The sequence below is a fragment of the Lepisosteus oculatus genome, unplaced genomic scaffold (genome assembly GCF_040954835.1).
Source record: "Lepisosteus oculatus isolate fLepOcu1 unplaced genomic scaffold, fLepOcu1.hap2 HAP2_SCAFFOLD_39, whole genome shotgun sequence".
NCBI classification, from domain to species: Eukaryota; Metazoa; Chordata; class Actinopteri; order Semionotiformes; family Lepisosteidae; genus Lepisosteus; species Lepisosteus oculatus.
The window spans coordinates 497,363-510,192 of record NW_027167923.1 but is presented as its reverse complement, the minus strand read 5'-3'; the positions used below and the strand labels follow the sequence as shown (position 1 = coordinate 510,192).

The 12,830-nt window shown below is 49.1% G+C and overlaps 6 non-coding genes across 6 annotated transcripts; 3 read left to right on the top strand and 3 right to left on the bottom strand.

The window, feature by feature from the left end:
• Positions 1-1,080: 1,080 nt before the first annotated feature.
• On the bottom strand, positions 1,081-1,163 carry trnal-cag (transfer RNA leucine (anticodon CAG)). Its single transcript has one exon. It is a non-coding gene; the product is annotated as a tRNA-Leu (tRNA).
• A 1,172-nt stretch (positions 1,164-2,335) lies between these two features.
• Positions 2,336-2,408, top strand: trnak-cuu (transfer RNA lysine (anticodon CUU)). Its single transcript has one exon. It is a non-coding gene; the product is annotated as a tRNA-Lys (tRNA).
• Positions 2,409-5,199: 2,791 nt separating this feature from the next.
• On the bottom strand, positions 5,200-5,282 carry trnal-cag (transfer RNA leucine (anticodon CAG)). The gene has a single exon. It is a non-coding gene; the product is annotated as a tRNA-Leu (tRNA).
• Positions 5,283-6,454: 1,172 nt separating this feature from the next.
• Positions 6,455-6,527, top strand: trnak-cuu (transfer RNA lysine (anticodon CUU)). The gene has a single exon. It is a non-coding gene; the product is annotated as a tRNA-Lys (tRNA).
• Positions 6,528-9,318: 2,791 nt separating this feature from the next.
• On the bottom strand, positions 9,319-9,401 carry trnal-cag (transfer RNA leucine (anticodon CAG)). Its single transcript has one exon. It is a non-coding gene; the product is annotated as a tRNA-Leu (tRNA).
• A 1,172-nt stretch (positions 9,402-10,573) lies between these two features.
• Positions 10,574-10,646, top strand: trnak-cuu (transfer RNA lysine (anticodon CUU)). The gene has a single exon. It is a non-coding gene; the product is annotated as a tRNA-Lys (tRNA).
• The last annotated feature ends 2,184 nt before the right edge of the window (positions 10,647-12,830 follow it).

Sequence of the window (12,830 nt, the reverse complement as noted above, 5' to 3'; positions counted from 1 at the left end):
TTCCAGCTTTAAGCCACCCTTCAGTCTTCTGAAGGGTGTCCGAGTGCTAGCATGTGATTTGGCTTTTTTTTGGGGGGAAACGGAGAGCGACATTGAAAAAGGTTACCGCCGCTGCCTCGCCCTCCGTGTTAAATGATCGCAAGCCGGCGGCGGCGGCGCTCCCTGTAGTCGTGGCCGAGCGGTTAAGGCGATGGGCTAGAAAGCCATTGGGGTCTCCCCGCGTCGGCTCGAATCCTGCCCACTACGGCGCCCTTCTCCTGTCGCTTCGGCCTGCCCAGAAAAAGGCGGAGTGCCGTTTCTCTCTTCCTGCTTCTTGTACAAACGCTAAATCGCTTGGACCTGCTGCCTTGGAAGTAATGTCTTCAACATCCACCAGTGACATTTCACAGCTGGAAGCACACAGCCACGCTTTTGGCATTGGCATGTCTTTTGCGCCCTACTTCCAGCCTTTGAAGACCTAATTATTCAAACTGAAAGAACCGGCTGAATGAGTGTTTGCAGTGCACCAGGAGGAGCAGGGACCATAGCATTGGAGGGGTGAGGATGGCGCAGATGGAAACGTTTTCATGCGCTCCTCTGGGAGGAATGAAAAGAAAAGACGAAACCGGAAACAGTAGTAGCCGCAAGAGGAAGTGTCTTCAAGCGCCAAGCAAGCGCTCCTCGTTAGTATAGTGGTGCGTATCCCCGCCTGTCACGTGGGAGACCAGGGATGGATTGCTTGACGGCGAGCCAGGTTGCTTTTCTCCCATCAGATTCCAACCGCTAATGCTAACGCAGTGTGTGGGAGCTTACATGCTTTTCCTTTCCCGTCTTTTTCGGACGACTATTCCAAAGGGGTAACCTGAAGGAATAGGGGCCTGAAGACACGAGGCATTCTTAAACCAGCACTGGGCTGCACGGCCTTCTGTTGTGATCAGGTTATATTCGAGTCAAAAAGCCAGAGCATCCGCTTCCATCCTATGGAGCACGAGCTAAATCGGAAGAGGCAGGGGATACACCTACGCCTATCGGCGCACGTTCCCTGCGTCAGGCTGCTTCACCCATTTGCACCCGACTGGAGACGGCACTGAGCAAGCTTTTTGTCAGGAGTGGGATTCGAACCCACGCCTCCAGGGGAGACTGCGACCTGAACGCAGCGCCTTAGACCGCTCGGCCATCCTGACGCGGGCCCCCTGTCCCGGGGCGGTCTGATGAGCCACCGCGATCCCACTACGCTCCTCGAGTATCGCACTGTTATTAATACTACAGTGTGACTCCAGCATTAAAATGTTTGGAAAATGTGTCGGCTTTTATAATCCAGTGTAGAGCAGCATGTGATGATTTGTGCTACAACACCAAGCGCTCAAAGTGACGTCTGCGTTTGTCGTTGAAACTTTCAACTCTTTCATCACTTATGTAGGAAATAAAAAGAGCAGTTGTGCGCCACACCCAGAGAGGCCGTCAGCAGAGTGGCGCAGCGGAAGCGTGCTGGGCCCATAACCCAGAGGTCGATGGATCGAAACCATCCTCTGCTACGTGTGTCCTATGCACGATTCATAAGCATGCCATTGGGTTAGCAAAGTGCCTTCAAATAGTCTGCATCTCCCTTTCTTTAAATTCTGTCCTGAGTTTCTCTCTCGTGTGTGTTTGTGCAAGCTTGACACTTGCGGGACTCTTTAATCTTCACCAATACGGAGATGACCAAATGTGTCTTCGGTTGTTCTGAGGTCTTTGATAGTTTCTTTGAAAGCTTCAACTGAACCTCGAAATCGAAGCAGTTATGTTTATATTGATTTCTCGCGTTAATCATTACGAACCAGGAACAGCCAGCACACTCGGTCGCATTAGTAATTATGTCACGTCTCTACTTAGCAGAGCATTCAAAGGCCCACTGGAAGTAGTAAAGCACTAAAACACTGCAAAACTGAACTCGGGAAAATCATACTGGGAGCTCTGAGCGATGTCTGCATCCAAGCCATCCAATACGGACTCTGAAACCTTGGAATATCAACACTATGATGCGCTACCTTTTACCTGGAGCAAAACGATGGAATTAGAAGAATGCTTACCGCAGGATACAACTGTGCCGCTGTTATTTGGAGCACGGTTTTCACTTGCATGAAAACTACAGCAGAACGTAGAAGGATGATCACTGAGGAGTCCACGCGGGCATGCTGAGGAGATTGTAGGTCGTACATTTCAATGATTACTGACATTTGCGCTGCTGGAGGTACAGTAATCAACAAAGAACAGGGTGTGCTACTCTCGAATCCGGTCAGCACATGATGAAAAGCCAGGAAGTATACCTTGTCAAATTGCCGTCAACAGGGACAAGTTAACCACCAGCTCCACCGGCGCCCGGCTAGCTCAGTCGGTAGAGCATGAGACTCTTAATCTCAGGGTCGTGGGTTCGAGCCCCACGTTGGGCGGTGCCCGTCTCCTTATTAACAAAGTTTCCCGCTCATCCTTGAACCTCTTACACCTCGATGGTACCAAGCACTGCGTTTTAATGCACAGGTGTGATCAAACCGAGATGAAAAGGGCGTATCTAGCTCCTTGCCCGAGAGATAAATCAAGGGTTCCGCAGATAATCCCTTGGCTCCGGTCACCCGGACGCAGATAGGAGCTGCAGCCATCATAACTTGTATGAAAACTAAGAAGAGCTCCTGTCTATTTACAGTTTCATTTACTCTAGCGTTTCCTTAAACATTGCGTGTACGAAGGCTAAGAAATTGGAGAGCTATTCTAATACAATAACTATTAGGAATCTTTTGGGCATAACAGTTTCACTGTGATTTTGCAGGTAACACGTACGTTGGGAAAACATTTTGAACGCGATCAATAACCGCACTGGAAAAATGTGGGAAAGAAAGGGCGAAAAGCGACTCTTCAACATGTGGAAATATCTTCCTGAGCGGAGCCCTCTTCTCGAAGCTCAACACTCTGCAAGAGTCACTTCTCCCAACTTGCGCCCGCAGGTTTCCGTAGTGTGCCTGCAAAGAGCCATCCGCTTGAGACAGGTGCACCTCCCGATTTCATTGAACTAAGCTAGATGCACAATTTCTAATGCAGCCTTCATCACAATAGACAGTTCATTTCTCGAAAGCTTGTCGTAAAAAAAGGAAACAAAGAACGAAAACGTATAGCTGACAATCTTCTGAAGATGCAGATTCAGCTTTGGGGAAATGGACATTTTATGTATGCAGATGCTTTTCAAGCGCTGGTTTTAGAACGTCGCTGTGCTTCCAGCATCCTTTTCAGCCTTCTAAACTGGCTACCGAGGTGCCGATCACATTGTAAAGCGGTTGAGAGGCCGGAGCTGCTCAAACCGCTCTTGCCGTTTCCCATCAATCAAAAGCACTATGTTGTTTCTTTGTATGGAAAGCTTTTCAAGTCTGGCATCGACACGCACCTTTCCTGAAACGTCCAAAAGGTGAATGCTTCGCAAAGAAATCCAGTCTACCTTCAGGGGGCATGATGTTGAAATCGGAATGAGCCCTGGGTGGGCTTGAAGCAGCAGCTGTTCAGTTAACAGCTGCACAGAAACGCACCCCGCTTGCTTTGTATCATTCGCAAGTTTCTGGTTAAAGAGTAAAAAAGGCTGGAATTCTTCTGCCAGCCGGCAGGATTTCTTCTGCACTCACCCAGAAAAGCCAAGAATTGTATTTCATCTTTCGCAAGCTGTATTTTCCAGGAGGAGAATGAATACTTGCATTAAACTGAATCAAGCCGACAGAGACGCACAGCCGTTGTTTTTCTCCATGGGAAGTTTTTCGTTAAGGAAAAACACCGTTGTCATTTTCTTGCCAGCCGGCGGTATTTCTTGTGCAGCGATGAGCCAGATTTGTATTTCGTATTTCGCAAGTTGTGTGAATTTCTTGAAGTTGAAAGTGAATTCGCTCCAGAAAAGAAATGTCCAGTCGCATGAAAGCCGTGGCTGTTTGTTAAACCGCAGGACCTGAGCTTGCGTTCTGTTTCTCATGGCGTTCGCAAAGGCGATTCCTGCCTTTAAAACTGCTGTGACTGCGACTGAAAGTGGCGTGTGGCGCAGCTTCTAAAGTCTTGTTGACGCTCCTCGATGTTGCTTTCTCTCTGCCTAAGGAAGTTCGATTGTCGCGTCGGAAGGAGGAGACCTAATCCTTCCAGCTTTAAGCCACCCTTCAGTCTTCTGAAGGGTGTCCGAGTGCTAGCATGTCATTTGGCTTTTTTTTGGGGGGAAGCGGAGAGCGACATTGAAAAAGGTTACCGCCGCCGCCTCGCCCTCCGTGTTAAATGATCGCAAGCCGGCGGCGGCGGCGCTCCCTGTAGTCGTGGCCGAGCGGTTAAGGCGATGGGCTAGAAAGCCATTGGGGTCTCCCCGCGTCGGCTCGAATCCTGCCCACTACGGCGCCCTTCTCCTGTCGCTTCGGCCTGCCCAGAAAAAGGCGGAGTGCCGTTTCTCTCTTCCTGCTTCTTGTACAAACGCTAAATCGCTTGGACCTGCTGCCTTGGAAGTAATGTCTTCAACATCCACCAGTGACATTTCACAGCTGGAAGCACACAGCCACGCTTTTGGCATTGGCATGTCTTTTGCGCCCTACTTCCAGCCTTTGAAGACCTAATTATTCAAACTGAAAGAACCGGCTGAATGAGTGTTTGCAGTGCACCAGGAGGAGCAGGGACCATAGCATTGGAGGGGTGAGGATGGCGCAGATGGAAACGTTTTCATGCGCTCCTCTGGGAGGAATGAAAAGAAAAGACGAAACCGGAAACAGTAGTAGCCGCAAGAGGAAGTGTCTTCAAGCGCCAAGCAAGCGCTCCTCGTTAGTATAGTGGTGCGTATCCCCGCCTGTCACGTGGGAGACCAGGGATGGATTGCTTGACGGCGAGCCAGGTTGCTTTTCTCCCATCAGATTCCAACCGCTAATGCTAACGCAGTGTGTGGGAGCTTACATGCTTTTCCTTTCCCGTCTTTTTCGGACGACTATTCCAAAGGGGTAACCTGAAGGAATAGGGGCCTGAAGACACGAGGCATTCTTAAACCAGCACTGGGCTGCACGGCCTTCTGTTGTGATCAGGTTATATTCGAGTCAAAAAGCCAGAGCATCCGCTTCCATCCTATGGAGCACGAGCTAAATCGGAAGAGGCAGGGGATACACCTACGCCTATCGGCGCACGTTCCCTGCGTCAGGCTGCTTCACCCATTTGCACCCGACTGGAGACGGCACTGAGCAAGCTTTTTGTCAGGAGTGGGATTCGAACCCACGCCTCCAGGGGAGACTGCGACCTGAACGCAGCGCCTTAGACCGCTCGGCCATCCTGACGCGGGCCCCCTGTCCCGGGGCGGTCTGATGAGCCACCGCGATCCCACTACGCTCCTCGAGTATCGCACTGTTATTAATACTACAGTGTGACTCCAGCATTAAAATGTTTGGAAAATGTGTCGGCTTTTATAATCCAGTGTAGAGCAGCATGTGATGATTTGTGCTACAACACCAAGCGCTCAAAGTGACGTCTGCGTTTGTCGTTGAAACTTTCAACTCTTTCATCACTTATGTAGGAAATAAAAAGAGCAGTTGTGCGCCACACGCAGAGAGGCCGTCAGCAGAGTGGCGCAGCGGAAGCGTGCTGGGCCCATAACCCAGAGGTCGATGGATCGAAACCATCCTCTGCTACGTGTGTCCTATGCACGATTCATAAGCATGCCATTGGGTTAGCAAAGTGCCTTCAAATAGTCTGCATCTCCCTTTCTTTAAATTCTGTCCTGAGTTTCTCTCTCGTGTGTGTTTGTGCAAGCTTGACACTTGCGGGACTCTTTAATCTTCACCAATACGGAGATGACCAAATGTGTCTTCGGTTGTTCTGAGGTCTTTGATAGTTTCTTTGAAAGCTTCAACTGAACCTCGAAATCGAAGCAGTTATGTTTATATTGATTTCTCGCGTTAATCATTACGAACCAGGAACAGCCAGCACACTCGGTCGCATTAGTAATTATGTCACGTCTCTACTTAGCAGAGCATTCAAAGGCCCACTGGAAGTAGTAAAGCACTAAAACACTGCAAAACTGAACTCGGGAAAATCATACTGGGAGCTCTGAGCGATGTCTGCATCCAAGCCATCCAATACGGACTCTGAAACCTTGGAATATCAACACTATGATGCGCTACCTTTTACCTGGAGCAAAACGATGGAATTAGAAGAATGCTTACCGCAGGATACAACTGTGCCGCTGTTATTTGGAGCACGGTTTTCACTTGCATGAAAACTACAGCAGAACGTAGAAGGATGATCACTGAGGAGTCCACGCGGGCATGCTGAGGAGATTGTAGGTCGTACATTTCAATGATTACTGACATTTGCGCTGCTGGAGGTACAGTAATCAACAAAGAACAGGGTGTGCTACTCTCGAATCCGGTCAGCACATGATGAAAAGCCAGGAAGTATACCTTGTCAAATTGCCGTCAACAGGGACAAGTTAACCACCAGCTCCACCGGCGCCCGGCTAGCTCAGTCGGTAGAGCATGAGACTCTTAATCTCAGGGTCGTGGGTTCGAGCCCCACGTTGGGCGGTGCCCGTCTCCTTATTAACAAAGTTTCCCGCTCATCCTTGAACCTCTTACACCTCGATGGTACCGAGCACTGCGTTTTAATGCACAGGTGTGATCAAACCGAGATGAAAAGGGCGTATCTAGCTCCTTGCCCGAGAGATAAATCAAGGGTTCCGCAGATAATCCCTTGGCTCCGGTCACCCGGACGCAGATAGGAGCTGCAGCCATCATAACTTGTATGAAAACTAAGAAGAGCTCCTGTCTATTTACAGTTTCATTTACTCTAGCGTTTCCTTAAACATTGCGTGTACGAAGGCTAAGAAATTGGAGAGCTATTCTAATACAATAACTATTAGGAATCTTTTGGGCATAACAGTTTCACTGTGATTTTGCAGGTAACACGTACGTTGGGAAAACATTTTGAACGCGATCAATAACCGCACTGGAAAAATGTGGGAAAGAAAGGGCGAAAAGCGACTCTTCAACATGTGGAAATATCTTCCTGAGCGGAGCCCTCTTCTCGAAGCTCAACACTCTGCAAGAGTCACTTCTCCCAACTTGCGCCCGCAGGTTTCCGTAGTGTGCCTGCAAAGAGCCATCCGCTTGAGACAGGTGCACCTCCCGATTTCATTGAACTAAGCTAGATGCACAATTTCTAATGCAGCCTTCATCACAATAGACAGTTCATTTCTCGAAAGCTTGTCGTAAAAAAAGGAAACAAAGAACGAAAACGTATAGCTGACAATCTTCTGAAGATGCAGATTCATCTTTGGGGAAATGGACATTTTATGTATGCAGATGCTTTTCAAGCGCTGGTTTTAGAACGTCGCTGTGCTTCCAGCATCCTTTTCAGCCTTCTAAACTGGCTACCGAGGTGCCGATCACATTGTAAAGCGGTTGAGAGGCCGGAGCTGCTCAAACCGCTCTTGCCGTTTCCCATCAATCAAAAGCACTATGTTGTTTCTTTGTATGGAAAGCTTTTCAAGTCTGGCATCGACACGCACCTTTCCTGAAACGTCCAAAAGGTGAATGCTTCGCAAAGAAATCCAGTCTACCTTCAGGGGGCATGATGTTGAAATCGGAATGAGCCCTGGGTGGGCTTGAAGCAGCAGCTGTTCAGTTAACAGCTGCACAGAAACGCACCCCGCTTGCTTTGTATCATTCGCAAGTTTGTGGTTAAAGAGTAAAAAAGGCTGGAATTCTTCTGCCAGCCGGCAGGATTTCTTCTGCACTCACCCAGAAAAGCCAAGAATTGTATTTCATCTTTCGCAAGCTGTATTTTCCAGGAGGAGAATGAATACTTGCATTAAACTGAATCAAGCCGACAGAGACGCACAGCCGTTGTTTTTCTCCATGGGAAGTTTTTCGTTAAGGAAAAACACCGTTGTCATTTTCTTGCCAGCCGGCGGTATTTCTTGTGCAGCGATGAGCCAGATTTGTATTTCGTATTTCGCAAGTTGTGTGAATTTCTTGAAGTTGAAAGTGAATTCGCTCCAGAAAAGAAATGTCCAGTCGCATGAAAGCCGTGGCTGTTTGTTAAACCGCAGGACCTGAGCTTGCGTTCTGTTTCTCATGGCGTTCGCAAAGGCGATTCCTGCCTTTAAAACTGCTGTGACTGCGACTGAAAGTGGCGTGTGGCGCAGCTTCTAAAGTCTTGTTGACGCTCCTCGATGTTGCTTTCTCTCTGCCTAAGGAAGTTCGATTGTCGCGTCGGAAGGAGGAGACCTAATCCTTCCAGCTTTAAGCCACCCTTCAGTCTTCTGAAGGGTGTCCGAGTGCTAGCATGTCATTTGGCTTTTTTTTGGGGGGAAGCGGAGAGCGACATTGAAAAAGGTTACCGCCGCCGCCTCGCCCTCCGTGTTAAATGATCGCAAGCCGGCGGCGGTGGCGCTCCCTGTAGTCGTGGCCGAGCGGTTAAGGCGATGGGCTAGAAAGCCATTGGGGTCTCCCCGCGTCGGCTCGAATCCTGCCCACTACGGCGCCCTTCTCCTGTCGCTTCGGCCTGCCCAGAAAAAGGCGGAGTGCCGTTTCTCTCTTCCTGCTTCTTGTACAAACGCTAAATCGCTTGGACCTGCTGCCTTGGAAGTAATGTCTTCAACATCCACCAGTGACATTTCACAGCTGGAAGCACACAGCCACGCTTTTGGCATTGGCATGTCTTTTGCGCCCTACTTCCAGCCTTTGAAGACCTAATTATTCAAACTGAAAGAACCGGCTGAATGAGTGTTTGCAGTGCACCAGGAGGAGCAGGGACCATAGCATTGGAGGGGTGAGGATGGCGCAGATGGAAACGTTTTCATGCGCTCCTCTGGGAGGAATGAAAAGAAAAGACGAAACCGGAAACAGTAGTAGCCGCAAGAGGAAGTGTCTTCAAGCGCCAAGCAAGCGCTCCTCGTTAGTATAGTGGTGCGTATCCCCGCCTGTCACGTGGGAGACCAGGGATGGATTGCTTGACGGCGAGCCAGGTTGCTTTTCTCCCATCAGATTCCAACCGCTAATGCTAACGCAGTGTGTGGGAGCTTACATGCTTTTCCTTTCCCGTCTTTTTCGGACGACTATTCCAAAGGGGTAACCTGAAGGAATAGGGGCCTGAAGACACGAGGCATTCTTAAACCAGCACTGGGCTGCACGGCCTTCTGTTGTGATCAGGTTATATTCGAGTCAAAAAGCCAGAGCATCCGCTTCCATCCTATGGAGCACGAGCTAAATCGGAAGAGGCAGGGGATACACCTACGCCTATCGGCGCACGTTCCCTGCGTCAGGCTGCTTCACCCATTTGCACCCGACTGGAGACGGCACTGAGCAAGCTTTTTGTCAGGAGTGGGATTCGAACCCACGCCTCCAGGGGAGACTGCGACCTGAACGCAGCGCCTTAGACCGCTCGGCCATCCTGACGCGGGCCCCCTGTCCCGGGGCGGTCTGATGAGCCACCGCGATCCCACTACGCTCCTCGAGTATCGCACTGTTATTAATACTACAGTGTGACTCCAGCATTAAAATGTTTGGAAAATGTGTCGGCTTTTATAATCCAGTGTAGAGCAGCATGTGATGATTTGTGCTACAACACCAAGCGCTCAAAGTGACGTCTGCGTTTGTCGTTGAAACTTTCAACTCTTTCATCACTTATGTAGGAAATAAAAAGAGCAGTTGTGCGCCACACGCAGAGAGGCCGTCAGCAGAGTGGCGCAGCGGAAGCGTGCTGGGCCCATAACCCAGAGGTCGATGGATCGAAACCATCCTCTGCTACGTGTGTCCTATGCACGATTCATAAGCATGCCATTGGGTTAGCAAAGTGCCTTCAAATAGTCTGCATCTCCCTTTCTTTAAATTCTGTCCTGAGTTTCTCTCTCGTGTGTGTTTGTGCAAGCTTGACACTTGCGGGACTCTTTAATCTTCACCAATACGGAGATGACCAAATGTGTCTTCGGTTGTTCTGAGGTCTTTGATAGTTTCTTTGAAAGCTTCAACTGAACCTCGAAATCGAAGCAGTTATGTTTATATTGATTTCTCGCGTTAATCATTACGAACCAGGAACAGCCAGCACACTCGGTCGCATTAGTAATTATGTCACGTCTCTACTTAGCAGAGCATTCAAAGGCCCACTGGAAGTAGTAAAGCACTAAAACACTGCAAAACTGAACTCGGGAAAATCATACTGGGAGCTCTGAGCGATGTCTGCATCCAAGCCATCCAATACGGACTCTGAAACCTTGGAATATCAACACTATGATGCGCTACCTTTTACCTGGAGCAAAACGATGGAATTAGAAGAATGCTTACCGCAGGATACAACTGTGCCGCTGTTATTTGGAGCACGGTTTTCACTTGCATGAAAACTACAGCAGAACGTAGAAGGATGATCACTGAGGAGTCCACGCGGGCATGCTGAGGAGATTGTAGGTCGTACATTTCAATGATTACTGACATTTGCGCTGCTGGAGGTACAGTAATCAACAAAGAACAGGGTGTGCTACTCTCGAATCCGGTCAGCACATGATGAAAAGCCAGGAAGTATACCTTGTCAAATTGCCGTCAACAGGGACAAGTTAACCACCAGCTCCACCGGCGCCCGGCTAGCTCAGTCGGTAGAGCATGAGACTCTTAATCTCAGGGTCGTGGGTTCGAGCCCCACGTTGGGCGGTGCCCGTCTCCTTATTAACAAAGTTTCCCGCTCATCCTTGAACCTCTTACACCTCGATGGTACCGAGCACTGCGTTTTAATGCACAGGTGTGATCAAACCGAGATGAAAAGGGCGTATCTAGCTCCTTGCCCGAGAGATAAATCAAGGGTTCCGCAGATAATCCCTTGGCTCCGGTCACCCGGACGCAGATAGGAGCTGCAGCCATCATAACTTGTATGAAAACTAAGAAGAGCTCCTGTCTATTTACAGTTTCATTTACTCTAGCGTTTCCTTAAACATTGCGTGTACGAAGGCTAAGAAATTGGAGAGCTATTCTAATACAATAACTATTAGGAATCTTTTGGGCATAACAGTTTCACTGTGATTTTGCAGGTAACACGTACGTTGGGAAAACATTTTGAACGCGATCAATAACCGCACTGGAAAAATGTGGGAAAGAAAGGGCGAAAAGCGACTCTTCAACATGTGGAAATATCTTCCTGAGCGGAGCCCTCTTCTCGAAGCTCAACACTCTGCAAGAGTCACTTCTCCCAACTTGCGCCCGCAGGTTTCCGTAGTGTGCCTGCAAAGAGCCATCCGCTTGAGACAGGTGCACCTCCCGATTTCATTGAACTAAGCTAGATGCACAATTTCTAATGCAGCCTTCATCACAATAGACAGTTCATTTCTCGAAAGCTTGTCGTAAAAAAAGGAAACAAAGAACGAAAACGTATAGCTGACAATCTTCTGAAGATGCAGATTCATCTTTGGGGAAATGGACATTTTATGTATGCAGATGCTTTTCAAGCGCTGGTTTTAGAACGTCGCTGTGCTTCCAGCATCCTTTTCAGCCTTCTAAACTGGCTACCGAGGTGCCGATCACATTGTAAAGCGGTTGAGAGGCCGGAGCTGCTCAAACCGCTCTTGCCGTTTCCCATCAATCAAAAGCACTATGTTGTTTCTTTGTATGGAAAGCTTTTCAAGTCTGGCATCGACACGCACCTTTCCTGAAACGTCCAAAAGGTGAATGCTTCGCAAAGAAATCCAGTCTACCTTCAGGGGGCATGATGTTGAAATCGGAATGAGCCCTGGGTGGGCTTGAAGCAGCAGCTGTTCAGTTAACAGCTGCACAGAAACGCACCCCGCTTGCTTTGTATCATTCGCAAGTTTGTGGTTAAAGAGTAAAAAAGGCTGGAATTCTTCTGCCAGCCGGCAGGATTTCTTCTGCACTCACCCAGAAAAGCCAAGAATTGTATTTCATCTTTCGCAAGCTGTATTTTCCAGGAGGAGAATGAATACTTGCATTAAACTGAATCAAGCCGACAGAGACGCACAGCCGTTGTTTTTCTCCATGGGAAGTTTTTCGTTAAGGAAAAACACCGTTGTCATTTTCTTGCCAGCCGGCGGTATTTCTTGTGCAGCGATGAGCCAGATTTGTATTTCGTATTTCGCAAGTTGTGTGAATTTCTTGAAGTTGAAAGTGAATTCGCTCCAGAAAAGAAATGTCCAGTCGCATGAAAGCCGTGGCTGTTTGTTAAACCGCAGGACCTGAGCTTGCGTTCTGTTTCTCATGGCGTTCGCAAAGGCGATTCCTGCCTTTAAAACTGCTGTGACTGCGACTGAAAGTGGCGTGTGGCGCAGCTTCTAAAGTCTTGTTGACGCTCCTCGATGTTGCTTTCTCTCTGCCTAAGGAAGTTCGATTGTCGCGTCGGAAGGAGGAGACCTAATCCTTCCAGCTTTAAGCCACCCTTCAGTCTTCTGAAGGGTGTCCGAGTGCTAGCATGTCATTTGGCTTTTTTTTGGGGGGAAGCGGAGAGCGACATTGAAAAAGGTTACCGCCGCCGCCTCGCCCTCCGTGTTAAATGATCGCAAGCCGGCGGCGGTGGCGCTCCCTGTAGTCGTGGCCGAGCGGTTAAGGCGATGGGCTAGAAAGCCATTGGGGTCTCCCCGCGTCGGCTCGAATCCTGCCCACTACGGCGCCCTTCTCCTGTCGCTTCGGCCTGCCCAGAAAAAGGCGGAGTGCCGTTTCTCTCTTCCTGCTTCTTGTACAAACGCTAAATCGCTTGGACCTGCTGCCTTGGAAGTAATGTCTTCAACATCCACCAGTGACATTTCACAGCTGGAAGCACACAGCCACGCTTTTGGCATTGGCATGTCTTTTGCGCCCTACTTCCAGCCTTTGAAGACCTAATTATTCAAACTG